This window comes from Triticum aestivum, chromosome 1D (assembly GCF_018294505.1).
Source record: "Triticum aestivum cultivar Chinese Spring chromosome 1D, IWGSC CS RefSeq v2.1, whole genome shotgun sequence".
In the NCBI taxonomy this organism is placed as follows: Eukaryota; Viridiplantae; Streptophyta; class Magnoliopsida; order Poales; family Poaceae; genus Triticum; species Triticum aestivum.
In genome coordinates this window covers 222,402,009-222,417,005 of record NC_057796.1, presented here as the reverse complement: position 1 = coordinate 222,417,005, position 14,997 = coordinate 222,402,009, and positions in this window count along the sequence as shown.

The following is a 14,997-nucleotide window of genomic DNA, read 5'->3' as shown; positions in this document are numbered from 1 at the left end:
TGATGAAGACACTCACTTCAAGTGCCGCTGCCCCTGTGCACATTGAAGTCACTCAAGCTGAAGCATGTGCTCAGCAAACTGAAGAACATGCCAGCACCGCTGATGAAAATCAGGCTGCTGATGAAAATGTGAGTTCCAAGGCTGATGACTGCATTCCAGCCACTGAAGAAATTGCCAAGGCACCCACTAGTGGTGCGCCTGAAGAAAATGAAGAGGTCAGGGCAACTGCATCAGTTGTGCCTGAAGAAACTGAACCAAATTCCTCTGCTCCTCCTGCACCTATTCCAACACCAATCCTTCCATGTGCATCAGATGTGAAGAAGACCAAGGCTGCAGAGCGTGCAGCTGTGAAGAAAAGGAAAGCATCAGCTTCTTCAGATTCTTCTGCTCCGAAGAAAATGAAGCCTATGACCAGCTCTTTTGCAAACCCGATTGATGCTGTTCCAATCTCAACCATGCCATCAAAGGACCTTGTTCCTTTTGATGAAGAATATGTGATCCCCAGCAGATCTGATGAAGAAACTCCTTCTGCTGCTACTTCAGAGCAGATGGATGAAGAAATTGAAGTGGATGATATCCCTTCAACCCCAGTTATTTCCTCGCCTATGCCTCAGTTCACAGCTGAAGAGGCCGGCGTTGAAGAAATTGAAGAAGAAGATGTGGACATTGGATGTACCACACCAGTAATGAATGATGACTTTTGGGAAAGTCAGCACCCCAATTCTCCACTCTTCACTCCACTGCAGAAAATTCCTCAGTCCCCAGTCACTACAGTTCAGATGGGATCTGATGGAGCTCATGAAGACATTCCAGCCGCTAGTGCTGAAGAAACTGAAAATGAAGAATTGAAGAACCAGGCTGCCACTGAAGAGGAACCAGAAATTCCTCAGCCTGAAGAACCTGAGATTGTGATTCCTGAGGTTGTGATGCAACTCACTGACACCCCTCTGCCCAAGCCAAAGGATCCATTCTCCAGGAAGCAGAAATTCAAGACAGATGCCTTCTTTGGCGAGCATGTATTCTTCACTGATTACAACCCTTATGATTCTGCTCGCATAAGGAAGAGGCGCTTCTGGACTGCCAGCCAGGCTAATTTCTATTCTTCAGTGCTGTTCACAAAGACAAAGTCTTTGATCATGAGCACATTCCTCATGTGGACATGGAATCTCTGCCGTGCTTCGAGCCAGTCCTCAATGTTCTTCATGACGCTGGACTGCTAAATTTCTGCACTGGCATCTGTGATTGGAATGAAGAACTTATTCTTCAATTCTATGCAACGCTGCACATCACCGGAAATTCTGAAGATGTGAATTCATGGGTGCTGGACTGGATGTCTGAAAACACTCACTACAAGGCACCAACCACTGAATTGCTTCGTGCCTTACCTCTCAGTCCGCCCCTTGAAGGTGCTTGTTGCGTCTACAATGAACCTGAGCTAACTGATCACTACATGCAAGTGCTGATGAAGCCTTTGAAGCCAGGTCAGACCCCAAGAACAAAATTCCTTGTGAAGAAACTGATGTATGTGCCTCGGACTGTCTATCGCATTCTGACGAAGACATTGAGTCCAATCAAGGGCCACGACTCAAATGAAGAAGAAGTCGTTGGCATCATGAAGAATCTGCTTTTCAATATCATTCATGGCATTCCCATCAACTTCCATGATTTCTTCATGAGGACCCTGGCCAATGTCGCCATGTCACCATTTGAGCTGAAGCCTTATGCACCTTGGATTATGAGATTCATCAGGACAAGGTCTTCACTCAACTATAAGGCTGATACACTGAACCATTGCAGCTACTTGCCCCCAATTGAAGTCCTCAAATGGACATTTTCCTCAGCTGATGAAAAGGGCAAGGCTACTGCTGTAATAGATGAAGGCATTCGTCCATTGGATGGACAATTTCGCAAGGCTGCATCCTACTCCACCAATGACGACTCTGCCACCCATGACTCTGTCGCCAACGCACCCAAGCAAAATCCTTAAGGCACAGCACCCAGGGTGATGACTGACCGTGAGCTTCTCCTCAGTCTTCACCAGAAGGTTGATCGCAATCATAAATGGGTCAAGCGTCAGTTTGGTTCAATTCTTCACAACATGACTGCTACCCACAATGCAGTGAAGAAAAACCACTACTACCTTCATGAAATCCTCAACCGCACCTGGGTTGTTCTATCTCAAGTCTATAGTGAAGAAGATCTGAAGACAATGGGTCTCAAGGACGATCTTGACTGGGCTGCACCTCCTCCGAAGAAGTACAAGAAGGTCAAGGTTCCCTCCTTGGTGGCCAGCTCCTATTCTTCATCACGAGACATCGATGAACATGAAGATTTGGACGACACTGCGGCAGGCCTACTCCAACAAACGACCCCAACAACGCCGACGCTCCTTCATCACCTTGATATTCTTCAGGGGCGTTAGTCCTCATTTTCGACCCTTTTGGTCATTTGATGACAAAGGGGGAGAAATTTGAGTTAGTCTTCAAGCGGGTCTATCTTACATGGGCATTTTTTCTAAAGTTACAACCCTCGTTCTTCTGATGACTTTGTTGGATCAAGTTGTAAACTTAAACTCTATGGTGGCCTGATACTTTTGCTGTTTTCTTCTGCATGCTTATTCCTCGTTAATATTATTGCACGCATGCTGAATTACATCAGTCACCATATTTCATCATGCATTTCAAATTCTTCATATTATGTGTCAAATGCGTGTATGAATTACAAGATATAGGGGGAGATCTCCATGATTCAATTCTTCAAGTGTGCATTGCTTCAAAAGCAAATTCCTCACTATGCACATCTTCAGGGGGAGTTCTTCTATATCTTGCAATCAAATTCCTCAATATCAGTATTTACACTTCATATGTTTATCCCCGTTGAAAACTTAACCTATATTGTCATCAATCACCAAAAAGGGGGAGACTGTAAGTGCATCTAGTGCCCCTTAGTGATTTTGGTGTATTGAAGACTTATAGGTTAAGGGACTAATGTGTTTATGAGTGTACACAGGTCTATAAGTCTATGAGGAGTTTGATATTTACAGTGAAAGTCGACCCCTAAAAATGAAGTTCTTCAAGTGAAGACTTTGACTTTCTGAAGACTTTGAAAGTGAAGAAATTGGTGTGACCTTGAAGACTTGGTATTCACTTGAGGAACATGAAGCGTGAAGACTTTTGTTTTCGTAGTTGCATTTTATCTTTCTTGAGTTATAGGAAACACCGTACTGTTAAAGGGGGTCGAGGAAATACTAAGGAAAAATTTCCATGTGATGCTCAACTCAAAATCCTACACCTACCAATCCCTTCGAGTGAAGCCATTGGAAATCTCATACAGTTCAATCATATTCTTCAGTGACAGAGACGAAGTTCTTCTGGTCTCTGAGGAATTTGTTCTGACTGAGGAGTTAGGAATTCGCCAGTGTGGATTGCCTACATAGTGAGGAACATGATAGCCTGAGGAATTTGATACTCAAATTTCTGACCGTTGCTGTGCTATGCGCCAGCTGTCCCAAAATATCTACCCACCTAACGGTCATATCATTGAAGGGCATTTATGTCTTATCATGCGGGCTGCTTCCTAGGCTATAAATAGCCGCCCCCTACAACCACTAGCTGGTTGGCTGCTCCGAGAGAAACTGACACTTGTCAATTGAGAGCATCCCATCCCCCGAGGACTTTGAGCGAAGATCATCAAGTGAGGAAAAACCCCAAACCCAAACACCTACAAACCCAAAGTGATTGAGCATCACTGAAGAGATTGATCCTGCGTGGATCCGACGCTTGTTACCTTTGAAGACTGTGCTTCTTCCAGACGGTTAGGCGTCATGGTCTAGAGCATCCAAGAGGAAATTGTGGACCGCCGAGTGACCGGGTTTGTGAAGGTTTGGAAGTCATCTGAAGACTTACCACGAGTGATTGGACGAGGTCTGTGTGACCTTATTTCAAGGAGAATACGGTGAGGACTGTGTGTCCGGGACTGAGTGTCCTCAGGTTTAAATACCTAGCCGCTCCAACCAGACGTACAACTGAGACATCAGTTGGAATTGGTCTACCAAATCATTGTCTTCACCAAGCCAACTGGTTCTATTTCCTCAACACTTTCATTTCCTCATTACTGTGTTGTATGCTTGTTCATATCTGTGTTTGAAGACTTTGACTGAAGACTTTCTCAATTTCCTCAGTTCAATTTCCTCAGTCTGTTTGTCTTCGTCCTGTGTTATCCTGTGTTTACGCTTTCTGTACTCTGTGCTTGTTTTCATTTCATCATGATGACTATGCTTGTGTTCTGCTATGCATACTTCTGAGTACTTATTCCGCTGCAAGTAGTTCTTCGCTAAGGAATTTCTTCACCCACAAATTCCTTAGTGAAGAATTTATAAAAATCGCCTATTCACCCCCCTCTAGTCGATATAACGCACTTTCATACGGTCGAAACGAGGGTCCTGTTCATCGGGAGGGGTGTGGCGTACCACAAAACGGAGGAAACATACTTGTGTTGGAGCGCTACGGTCAAAACGGGGGTCCTGTTCATCGGAGGGGTGTGGCGTACCGCAAAACGGGACTCCACGGGCTACTGTTCACCCACCGTCGACTTCCTTCAGCCTCCACCTGCACTGTTCATCCACCGCGTCTTCCTCCTGCCTGCACCAGCTACTGTTCATCCACGGGCTACTGTTCATCGAGCCCTCCACCTGCTACTTTTCAACCATCCCTCCACGGGTCCTATTCATCCACCCCCAACCAACTCGGCTGTGGTGGCCTCCTCTCGGGGTCCTGTTCATCCAGCGGCAAACGGCCTATATACTACCACGGGGTCCTGTTCATCCAACCCTCACCAGGAACTGTTTATCCAACCCCAACCACGTATGTCTCGACTCATTCAACCGCAACCCCCACGTTCACTGTTCATCAAGAGGCAGCAGTGCACAGCGGTCGATCGCTCGGGTTCAGTTAACAGCAGTAGCGAAGGAATCGCTCGGGTTCAGTTAACAGCCAAGGGATCGATTGCTCGGGTCAGTAACGTAGCTAGTGCAATCGCTCGGGTTCAGTAAGCGAATGCCTCGCTCGGGTTCAGTTAGAGCCCAACGCCTCGCAAACACGCGCGTACGTGTACGAGAGAAACGCGCAATCCCTCTGTGCATCGCTCGGCCCCGACCACCCACCGTAACCGGGAACTCCCCCTAAATTTTCCTCGCCCTCGCTTCTACCATGATTTTTCCGTCATGGACGGCCCAAAGAATGTCATGCAGCTGCGTCCCCGGCCCGTCCAGGACGAAAAGCCCATTTTCTGTCATGATTTTTTGTCATAGAAGTAGGAGCCCACCACATCTATGATGATACCGGATTTTGTCACAATTATCATCATAGAAGTGTCATAAGAATGACATAATTTTTTTTGTTCGGCCCAAAATGTCACGGATGTGTCTTTTTGTAACACCCCGCATGTAACTTGCCATATTTGTAACTCCGACTCTTGCCATTTCCGGCTATGTGTTATGTTTTTCCCTCCGTTGTCGGGTTTTGTTTTTCGTTTTGCATTTTGTCTTGTCATGCATTTTCATATCATGTCATCATGTGCATTGCATTCGCATATGTGTTCGTCTCATGCATCCGAGCATTTTCCCCGTTGTCCGTTTTCTAATCCGGCGCTCCTATCTCCTCCGGTGCACCCCTCTTGTTTTCTTTCGTGTGCGTGTGTCAAACTTTCTCGGAATGGACCGAGGCTTGTCAAGTGGTCTTAATATACCACCCGGAGACTACCGGTCAAGTTTCGTTCCATTCGGAGGTCGTTTGGTACTCCAACGGTTAACCGGGCATCCGCAAAGTCCATTTGAGTGTCCAGCAAAAACCCCCTCTAAAACCAGCCCAAAACCCACCAAACTCTCTTCCATGCTCTAGGTCGTTCGATCACGATCGTGTGGGCGAAAACCGCACCTCATTTGGAGCCTCCTAGCTCCCTCTACCTATAAATAGGTGGGCATCCCGAATTACAACTGCAGACAAACCCTAGCTCCTCCCTCTGCGCCGCGCCGGACGCGTCCGTACCCCGCCGGACACGCCGCCGCGCCTCCGCCGGCGCCGCCCCTCCCCGCGCCCGTCGGCCTCCCTCCTCCTCTCCTCTGGCCGCGCCTCGCCTGCCCTCCTTCGCCGCCGACGAGGGCGAGCCGAGCATCGCCAGATCTGGATCGAGCTACAGTACGCGTTGACTTCGTCCCCCTCCCTTTTTTTTTCTCCAAGTCCTGGAGATTTCTCAGCATGTGCTCCTGTTTGAGATGCCGTAACTTTGTGCATGTAGCTCCAATTCGCGCGTGTAATATGTTAAATTGTTCGCCTCATGATGCTCTACATTTTGTTCAATTGCACCATGTTCATTAGAGGTCATCTTGATGCTGAAATCTTCGTTGGAAGAGGGCTAGTTGCTGTTAATCTCTGGTTCTTAGCAGAACTTGGAGATTTGTCATTTTTGTATCATTTATTCTGTGCATCTTTTGAGCATGAGCTCTACATGTGTTTTGAATTATGCCATGCCATCTTTCCAGTGGTGTAGTCCATGTTTTTTGTGATCTCTGTGGTGACTAGCACAAGCATGCAAAGTAGGCCCCGTAATAATTCTGTTTTCAGGGACTTGGTGATTTCTCCAAGTCCTTGTCTGCTGTAATTTTGTTGCCATGTAAACTTGATGCTACAGAGAGATCCATGCATATTTTGGAGATGTTCAGTAAGGATATTTTGTAGATATAGTTGTAATTGATCCGTTCCTGCAATTGTTTGCAATTATGGAGTGCCATAGCATGACTCAATCTTGCTCTACTTTTGCTATAAAATATTTTTGGCAGATTCTTAACATGATTTGCAATCTTGCCAAGCTTATTGTAGTTGATCCATACATGCTATGCAATTGTTCTTGCCATGGATAGCTTCATAAACATGTCATCTTGCTGTAGGTATGCTTGGTTTGTCATGCATTGCTCTGTAGTGAGTGCATCAAGGTCACAAAGAGGCCTACATATTATTATTTCTGCCATGCTCTGTTTTCTGCTAAGTCTGGAACCTGATAACGAAACTTGCTATGTTTACATGCTTGTTATCATATCTTCTGGTCCTTTTTAGCTTATGGTCAGTAAGGAACTTTTGTCATGTGCATTTAGTAAAACACTGCCATGCCTTGTTTTGCTATGTTAAGTTCCTGTAGAATGTTGATTTCATGCTCTGAACATTGCTACCTGATGCTGATTTCTGCCATGTCCAGTTTTTCACCAAGTCTGTGAGCCTGTAATCTTTTGCACTTTTGCCATGCTTGTTTGAGCTTGATATGTTGTGAACTAGCCGTAGCTCAGTGTTCATCTTATGCCAAGCATCTCCTGTAGAATACTACCATGTGCTTTGTTGCTATGTTGGGGTGCTGTAGCATTGTTACTTGTTGTATTTTAAATGCAATCTTGCTGTTTATCGCAGATTAGTGTCATTCTTGTTTTGCTTGCCATTTGCGAACCGTGCATCCGATTCCGGTGATCTTTATATCGATTTCGACCGAAATCATCTCATCTTTCCAGTGGCATGCTTGGTTTGTCAAGTTACTGCCATGTTCATCATTTTCCTTCCGGAGCACGCATATGCATCGCATATCATATCTAGCATATCATACATGTTTTGCATCATGTTGCTTGCGCATTTCTCGTTGTTGATTGTGGTTCCGTTTGTTTGTGTTCTTGTCTTGGGTAGATCCGGGAGACGAGTTCGTGAACGAGGAACCTGTCGAGTACGCTTACGAGGATCAAGCTTTCGACAACTCTGAGAATCTTGCAGGCAAGATGACCACCCCTCGATATCACTTCTATCTTTGCTATGCTAGTTGTTCGCTCTATTGCCATGCTCCGCTACCTATCACTTGCTATATCATGTCTCCCATTTTAGCCATGTCAGCCCCTAACCATCCTTTCCTAGCAAACCGTTGTTTGGCTAAGTTACCGCTTTTGCTCAGCCCCTCTTATAGCGTTGCTAGTTGCAGGTGAAGTTGAAGTTTGTTCCATGTCGGAACATGGATATGTTGGGATATCACAATATCTCTTATTTAATTAATGCATCTATATATATTTGGTAAAGGGTGGAAGGCTCGGCCTTATGCCTGGTGTTTTGTTCCACTCTTGCCGCCCTAGTTACTGTTATACCGGGATTATGTTCCTTGAGTTTGCGTTCCTTACGCGGTCGGGTGATTTATGGGACCCCCTTGACAGTTCGCCTTGAATAAAACTCCTCCAGCAAGGCCCAACCTTGGTTTTACCATTTGCTACCTAAGCCTTTTCCCCCGGGTTTTCGCGAGCCCGAGGGTCATCTTATTTTAACCCCCCCCCCCGGGCCGGTGCTCCTTCGAGTGTTGGTCCGAACTGAGCAGACTGCGGGGCCCCCTCCTGGAAACTCGAGGTCTGGTTTTACTCGTAGGATGTCTCATCCGGTGTGCCCTGAGAACGAGATATGTGCAGCTCCTATCGGGATTTGTCGGCACATTCGGGTGGCTTTGCTGGTCTTGTTTTACCATTGTCGAGATGTCTTGTAAACCGGGATTCCGAGACTGATCGGGTCTTTCCGGGAGAAGGTTTATCCTTCATTGACCGTGAGAGCTTATGATGGGCTAAGTTGGGACACCCCTGCAGGGTATTATCTTTCGAAAGCCGTGCCCGCGGTTATGAGGCAGATGGGAATTTGTTAATGTCCGGTTGTAGATAACTTGTCAGTTGACCCAATTAAAATTCATCAACTGCGTGTGTAGCCGTGATGGTCTCTTCTCGGCGGAGTCCGGGAAGTGAACACGGTCTGTGTTATGGATGACGTAAGTAGGTGTTCAGGATCACTTCTTGGTCATTGCTAGATGACGTCTGTTCCTTTGCTTCTCTTCTCGCTCTCATTTGCGCAAGTTAGCCACCATATATGCTTTTGCCGCTGCAGCTCCACCTCTTTGCACCATCCTCTCCTACAAGCTTAAATAGTCTTGATCTCGCGGGTGTGAGATTGCTGAGTCCCCGTGACTCACAGATACTTCCAAAACAGTTGCAGGTGCCGACGATGCCAGTGCAGATGATGGCATCGATCTCAAGTGGGAGTTCGACGAGGAACGTGGTCGATACTATGTGTCTTTTCCTGATGATCAGTAGTGGAGCCCAGTTGGGACGATCGGGGATCTAGCATTTGGGGTTGTCTTATTTTCATCTGGATTTTGGCCGTAGTCGGTCTATATGATTGTATTTTGGATGATGTATGATGATATTTATGTATTGTGTGAAGTGGCGATTGTAAGCCAACTCTTTATCCCATTCTTGTTCATTACATGGGATTGTGTGAAGATGACCCTTCTTGCGACAAAACCACTATGCGGTTATGCCTCTAAGTCGTGCCTCGACACGTGGGAGATATAGCCGCATCGTGGGCGTTACACTTTTTTTTTAGTGAGAAGACATTTAGCTACTAGCTATGGACTCATAGGTCTGTGGTGAACTACTCACACATCATCGGAAGGCAGCAAGGATGATGTGGAAGCCCTCCGTATTCGACCCCCTCCGCCAGATACCGAAAAGGGCCTCCAAATGGGATCGCGGAAGAACAGAAGGTTGCGGCAGCGAAAAAAGTGTTTTGGGTGGCTCTCTGGGGGTTTCCCAATATTTGAGAATTTTCAGAAGTGGAATTAGTTCAGACGGAGCCATGTGGGGCCCACAAGGTAACAGGGTGCGCCCTACTCCCCTGTTGCCTTGTCGTCTCCTCGCTTCACATTTGGTCTCCCCCGAAGCTTCTAGGCTCTCCTTTGTCCAGAAAAAATCATCAAAAAATTCATAGCATTTGGACTCTGGTTGGTACTGATTTTCTGAAAAACCAAAAACAAGCAGAAAACAACAATTGGCACTAGGTTAATAGGTCAGTTCCCAAAAATGATATAAAATAGCACATAAAGTATCCAATATTGATAATATAATAGCATGAAACAATAAAAAATTATAGATACGTTGGAGGCGTATCATCTGTACATTCAATTACTTTCCTTGTTTATTAGCCATTTGAATTGGAGGGGGTGATGACAGTATCTAAGGGAGTAAAAATACGGTCTTCAAAAAAGATAGTGCTACCCATCGATGCAAATAGAACCACAGTTGTACTTGTCCAGGAACCAGCCCCACCACACATAACCTAAACTCTCGCAGATTGCACCCCTACCCTGTTGGATAGAGAACCAGGTACACCCCGTCTAATCCCAAACCTAGCAGGTAGTAACCCAGTTCTAGTTGACACAACACCATCTCCACCACAGAGCACCCAAAAACGAGCAGTTAGTAAGACAATTGCAGTGCCCAAAGTACGAGGACCACCACCGCGAACCCCAACTCAACGCTTAAAGCAGAAGAACAACTGTTCTGAGGTTAGATTCTATAGCTATGGTGCATACTCCTTTGATCTTGCATCATTGCATTTACTCATACCAACTAATTTCAAAGAAAGAATTCTTATTTGACACTATCTTAAAATCTGATTCCTTATTTGACACTGGAAAAGTTTTTCTTCCCTATTTGACACCAGACGTAAATTTTATTCCCTATATGACACTCTAGTTCATTTTCAACTCTAACGGTGTTAAGTAGAGACATAAAAAGACGTTACTACCCTTGATGCATTCTGCGACCAAATTTCTTACTATTAAAGACAAAGAAGTATATGAGATATGTGGTCAAGCTTAAATGGCCATCTGAGATCCGTATATTTGGTGACCGGATTTTCTACATAGCTAAATAAATCATGCAACATAAATGCTATATCAAGATCATGTTACATGCAACGTGTTGAGCCACGGACTAGGCAGCAACACACACAGGGAGAGAAATGACCTGAGTCACGGAACTATTGAAACTGTATCGCGCCTCTAGCAACTTGCAATTCCGCGTACGTGCGTTGTGTGTTACCTACAGTCCATCAATGATCAAGCTGCATGCATTGGTTACATAGTGTTGTTTCAGCAGAGTGGAGCTCACCTCTCTGCCCCAGTAGCTTTGGCGGCATGGATTGTGGAGTCGTGTGTTGCTCTACTCCAGTCCCCTTGTCTTCTAGGTCAGCACCAACACATCGGTTTGGGCCTCTTGGGCTAGAAAACGCCTCAATGCATAGCTAATACGTGTGTGCGCTATCACTTACCACTTGACAAGAGTGGTAAGCTATATCAAAAACATTGGTTGCCTAAAAAAATCAAAAACATTGAACAATCAATAATACGTGTGTGCTTATCCAGTCTCGCGAGAACGTATCACCGGAGCTTTGCTAGTTGTACGCGTTTGTCTCATCAAAAAAGAAAAAAATGCTAGTTGTACGTGCGTCTTGCCGGAAGCAGGGTCATGACCAATTCCAAATAAACGACACCCAATTTTGAGCACGTCGCGCCGCCGCTGTAGCTCTGTACTGGGTCGGGGAAACAAATGATGTGTTTTCTCTAGACATGGACGCGAGGATTGGGTCTTCTTTTTTTCCAGCGTTACACAACGATTCATGGAAGGGTACTACGGTCGTAGTTGACGGAAGAGGCTAACGGAATTGACTGCGATGTCATATTGGGCAAAAAAAATTAGACCAAGTGTCAAATAGGGAAGAAAGAAAGTTCTAGTGTCAAATAAGGAAACATATTTTGAAGTAATGTCAATTAAGGAATTCTCTCAATTTCAAATGCGAAGGATCCAATGGAAACTTCAATGGTGCAACAGGTATGTTTTAAACCTGTTTCTTTAACTAGTTTGTTGCTGTAACTTCTTGCTCTATATATGTTGATTTCAGTTTCAATTGTATAAATAGTTATATTGTCATGTCATGCACAATACAAGTGTTGTTAGTGTTGTGTAGTCTTCCACGATTATATTCTGTCTATGATGGTTTGTCTTAAACAGATATGATTTGAGTTGTGTCTCTTTCTTGATTTTGCAACATAAAATAGGATGATATAGACAATACAATGACCATATGACATGGATATATGTTTGTTTCATGTTGTTATTATGTACTACCTTGCAATAGAAGACATGTTAGTATAATCATGTCCACCTTACTACTGAATTAGTTTACCAAAATGAATTTCATATACTACATGCTAAACCTGTGATGTGTCTACTTGTTCCTCTTTTAGAATGCTGACAGAATATTAGAGAAGAATACCCCATTATGCGATGGTAAAGGAAGTAATGCAGATAAGGTTCGAGATGGTGAGACAACCCTGTTGGTCTTCAAGAAAGCTGACACAAACCTTGAAGACAATGAGATAACTCTAAAGTATTGTCTTGATGTGGTGTTCGAGCTACTGGCCACTACCGCTTGCACAAGCTCTTCGAACTCGTTGCCTGAACAAGTTCGGCTTCTTGAGTCTCAACTACAAGCTGAAAGACATCGATTAGATGTCCCTGCAGATTTAGATGCATAATTTCTGGTGCAACAACAAGAGTTGGAGGATTTTAGCGCCAACAAGAGAAAACTAATAAGCTTTCTAAGCTTCTTGCTAGAATGGTGGGTACCCATGATAACGTTTCTTGAACTCTTCTGAAGTGGGTTTCGGTTTTGGATTTGTTTTGCAGTCGCGTTTATTTGCACTAGTGTCCAACTTAGATGCCAAGTGTATGTAATATGCTCCTTTGGTGTTCTCTATATTTGCATTGGTGGCGAACTTTGGTGCGAAGTGGATGAAATCTATGTAATCGCCGTAATAGCATAGCGTTAGTTGCTTGCTTATTTATTTCCTTATAGTCTCGTTTATTTATTTGCTTGTAGTTATTTCAGTTATTTTTCCTCTGTTTGCTAGTGGCCGCAATAACCATGAGTTACATACGAACCGTGGTAACCATGGGCCTTCTACGGGCCGTAGGATCCATGGGCCTCACATGATCCGTATTATTCGTGGGCCACTCCTGGAGCGCAATATCGGCCTTAAACAGGCTAAAAGCGGAATGGTCCATTCACGGGCCCAAAACATAACGGGCCGTTAACAGACCGAAAGACATCACAGTCTTAATACTGTCGACAGGCATAACATGCCGTTAATGGGCGAGAATACATGACAGGATGAAATGACCCAATGGATTAACAAGCCATAAATGGGCCGAATGAAACCGCAGGCTCAATTTGGCTCAGTAGCAGAACATGCCGATAACAGATCAAAAGTAATAGAGGGCCGAAATGAGCCCCGAAAGATAACACAAGCTAGAAAAGGCTCAACTCAAACATTGGTCGCTAATGGGTCTAAAGCCATTTACTGATCTTCATGGCCAGGATTAACACAGATCATTAAAGGGTCAAGAGATATGATAGGCCTCGTATGGGGTAAAAGACATCATGACCATACATGGGGAGAAGGTGTCAACGACCTGAAATCATATTGGACGACCCACATGACCTAATAGGCTGAATTCAGAAATGCCATAATGGCCGTGCATGCCCAGGCCATAAATGAGCTATATGCAAATATGCCATCAACAGTCTTAAATGGGTCGGCCTGCTAACTTTTAACCAAGTCAAGTGGACCGGCCCGCTAACTTTTGACCAAGCCAAGTAGGCCGACTAGCTAAGTTTTGACCAAGTCTAGTGGATCGGCCTTTTTTTACCCAAATGGGCCACTGTTGGGCCGTGCCACGTGTCGATATTTCATAGGTGCATCTCGACCATTGGATGGATGACATCTGTCGCAACGTAGAGCTGACGCGTGATTCCGTTGGCGAATGAGAAATTGACACATGGAAAAGTCATCATTGGTTTGGGCTGTTAACGGTATCGGATCCAAAACCGACACCCGATAGCTTAACAACGACCAGTTACAGTGGCTGCCACGTGTCAATTTCCTTAACGAAATCACTTTCATGACGCGTGATTTATCATCACGGAAGTGAACACTTTGGTGACAATAAAATTGAGTATTGTTATGAAACACTTTTACGATAACACAAATATGACTATCTTGATTCCGTCATAAAATCGTCACGGATGTACATGCGTGACAGAAAACGTGACCTACTGTGACAAACACGTATTATCACATAAGTGTTTTTCTAGTGCCATTTCGAGCACCGTCGTCGCGCTCCTACAGGCGACCGACGTGGCTCCCCACGGGTTGCCTCTGATTTCGCCGACCAGATGGCCGTCCACCTCTTTATCTTCATCCGGCACCAGCTCATTGCCAACATCATCGTCATCTTCCCCGATCACTTCATCCACTCCGACAATCACAGACGACATCAACACTTTCTACCCCACACCGATTAGCGCCGCAACCGTCGTCGACTCCTCCTCTACTAGTCCCTACGACATGACGTACGACTCGTGCTGGTACCCGTCTACACATGTCCGGTGCTGACAACACCGACGCGCGCCTGGTGTACATGACGTGTCTCCGGGCTTGGCAAACCTAGTGCGACGCCTCGTTAACACCGACTTCTTCCTCGTCTACGCATGTCCTGTGCTGGCAACACCGACGCATGCCTTCGTCCATGAGTGTCCCCGGGCTTGGCAAACCCGGCGCAATGCCTCGTCAACACCGTCTTCTTCCCGGCGCACCACTGCGCCCCTGACTAACACGGCCTCCTTGCGCCCGGGGCTCCACGGTGGCTAACTCGACATCGACCACGTCATCCCTGGCACGGCTACCTCACCACGGCTACAACATTCTCCGCTCCTAGCTATCTCGACAACGGCACAAAGGGCTACCGTCTTGCTTGAGCAAGCTTGTCCGTTTTCACTCGAGTCACAACTTCGAGACGCATCAAGCGTTACGATGAGGGGGGATGTCGTTCAGCTTACAACTTTCAGATTATTTTTCAGTTTCACCGTCTGCATCGCTACCGTTATGACTGTGGGAAATGTTGAGTGTCGTGATTGTTGTTTTATTGCAAAATCTTCAAAAACATAAGGAGTCTATTATTTTTTCATATCATAGGAAAAAAAAACGTTAGGTGGCCATAGTTCAATCGAATCGAAAGTAAACACGCACGCTTGCACA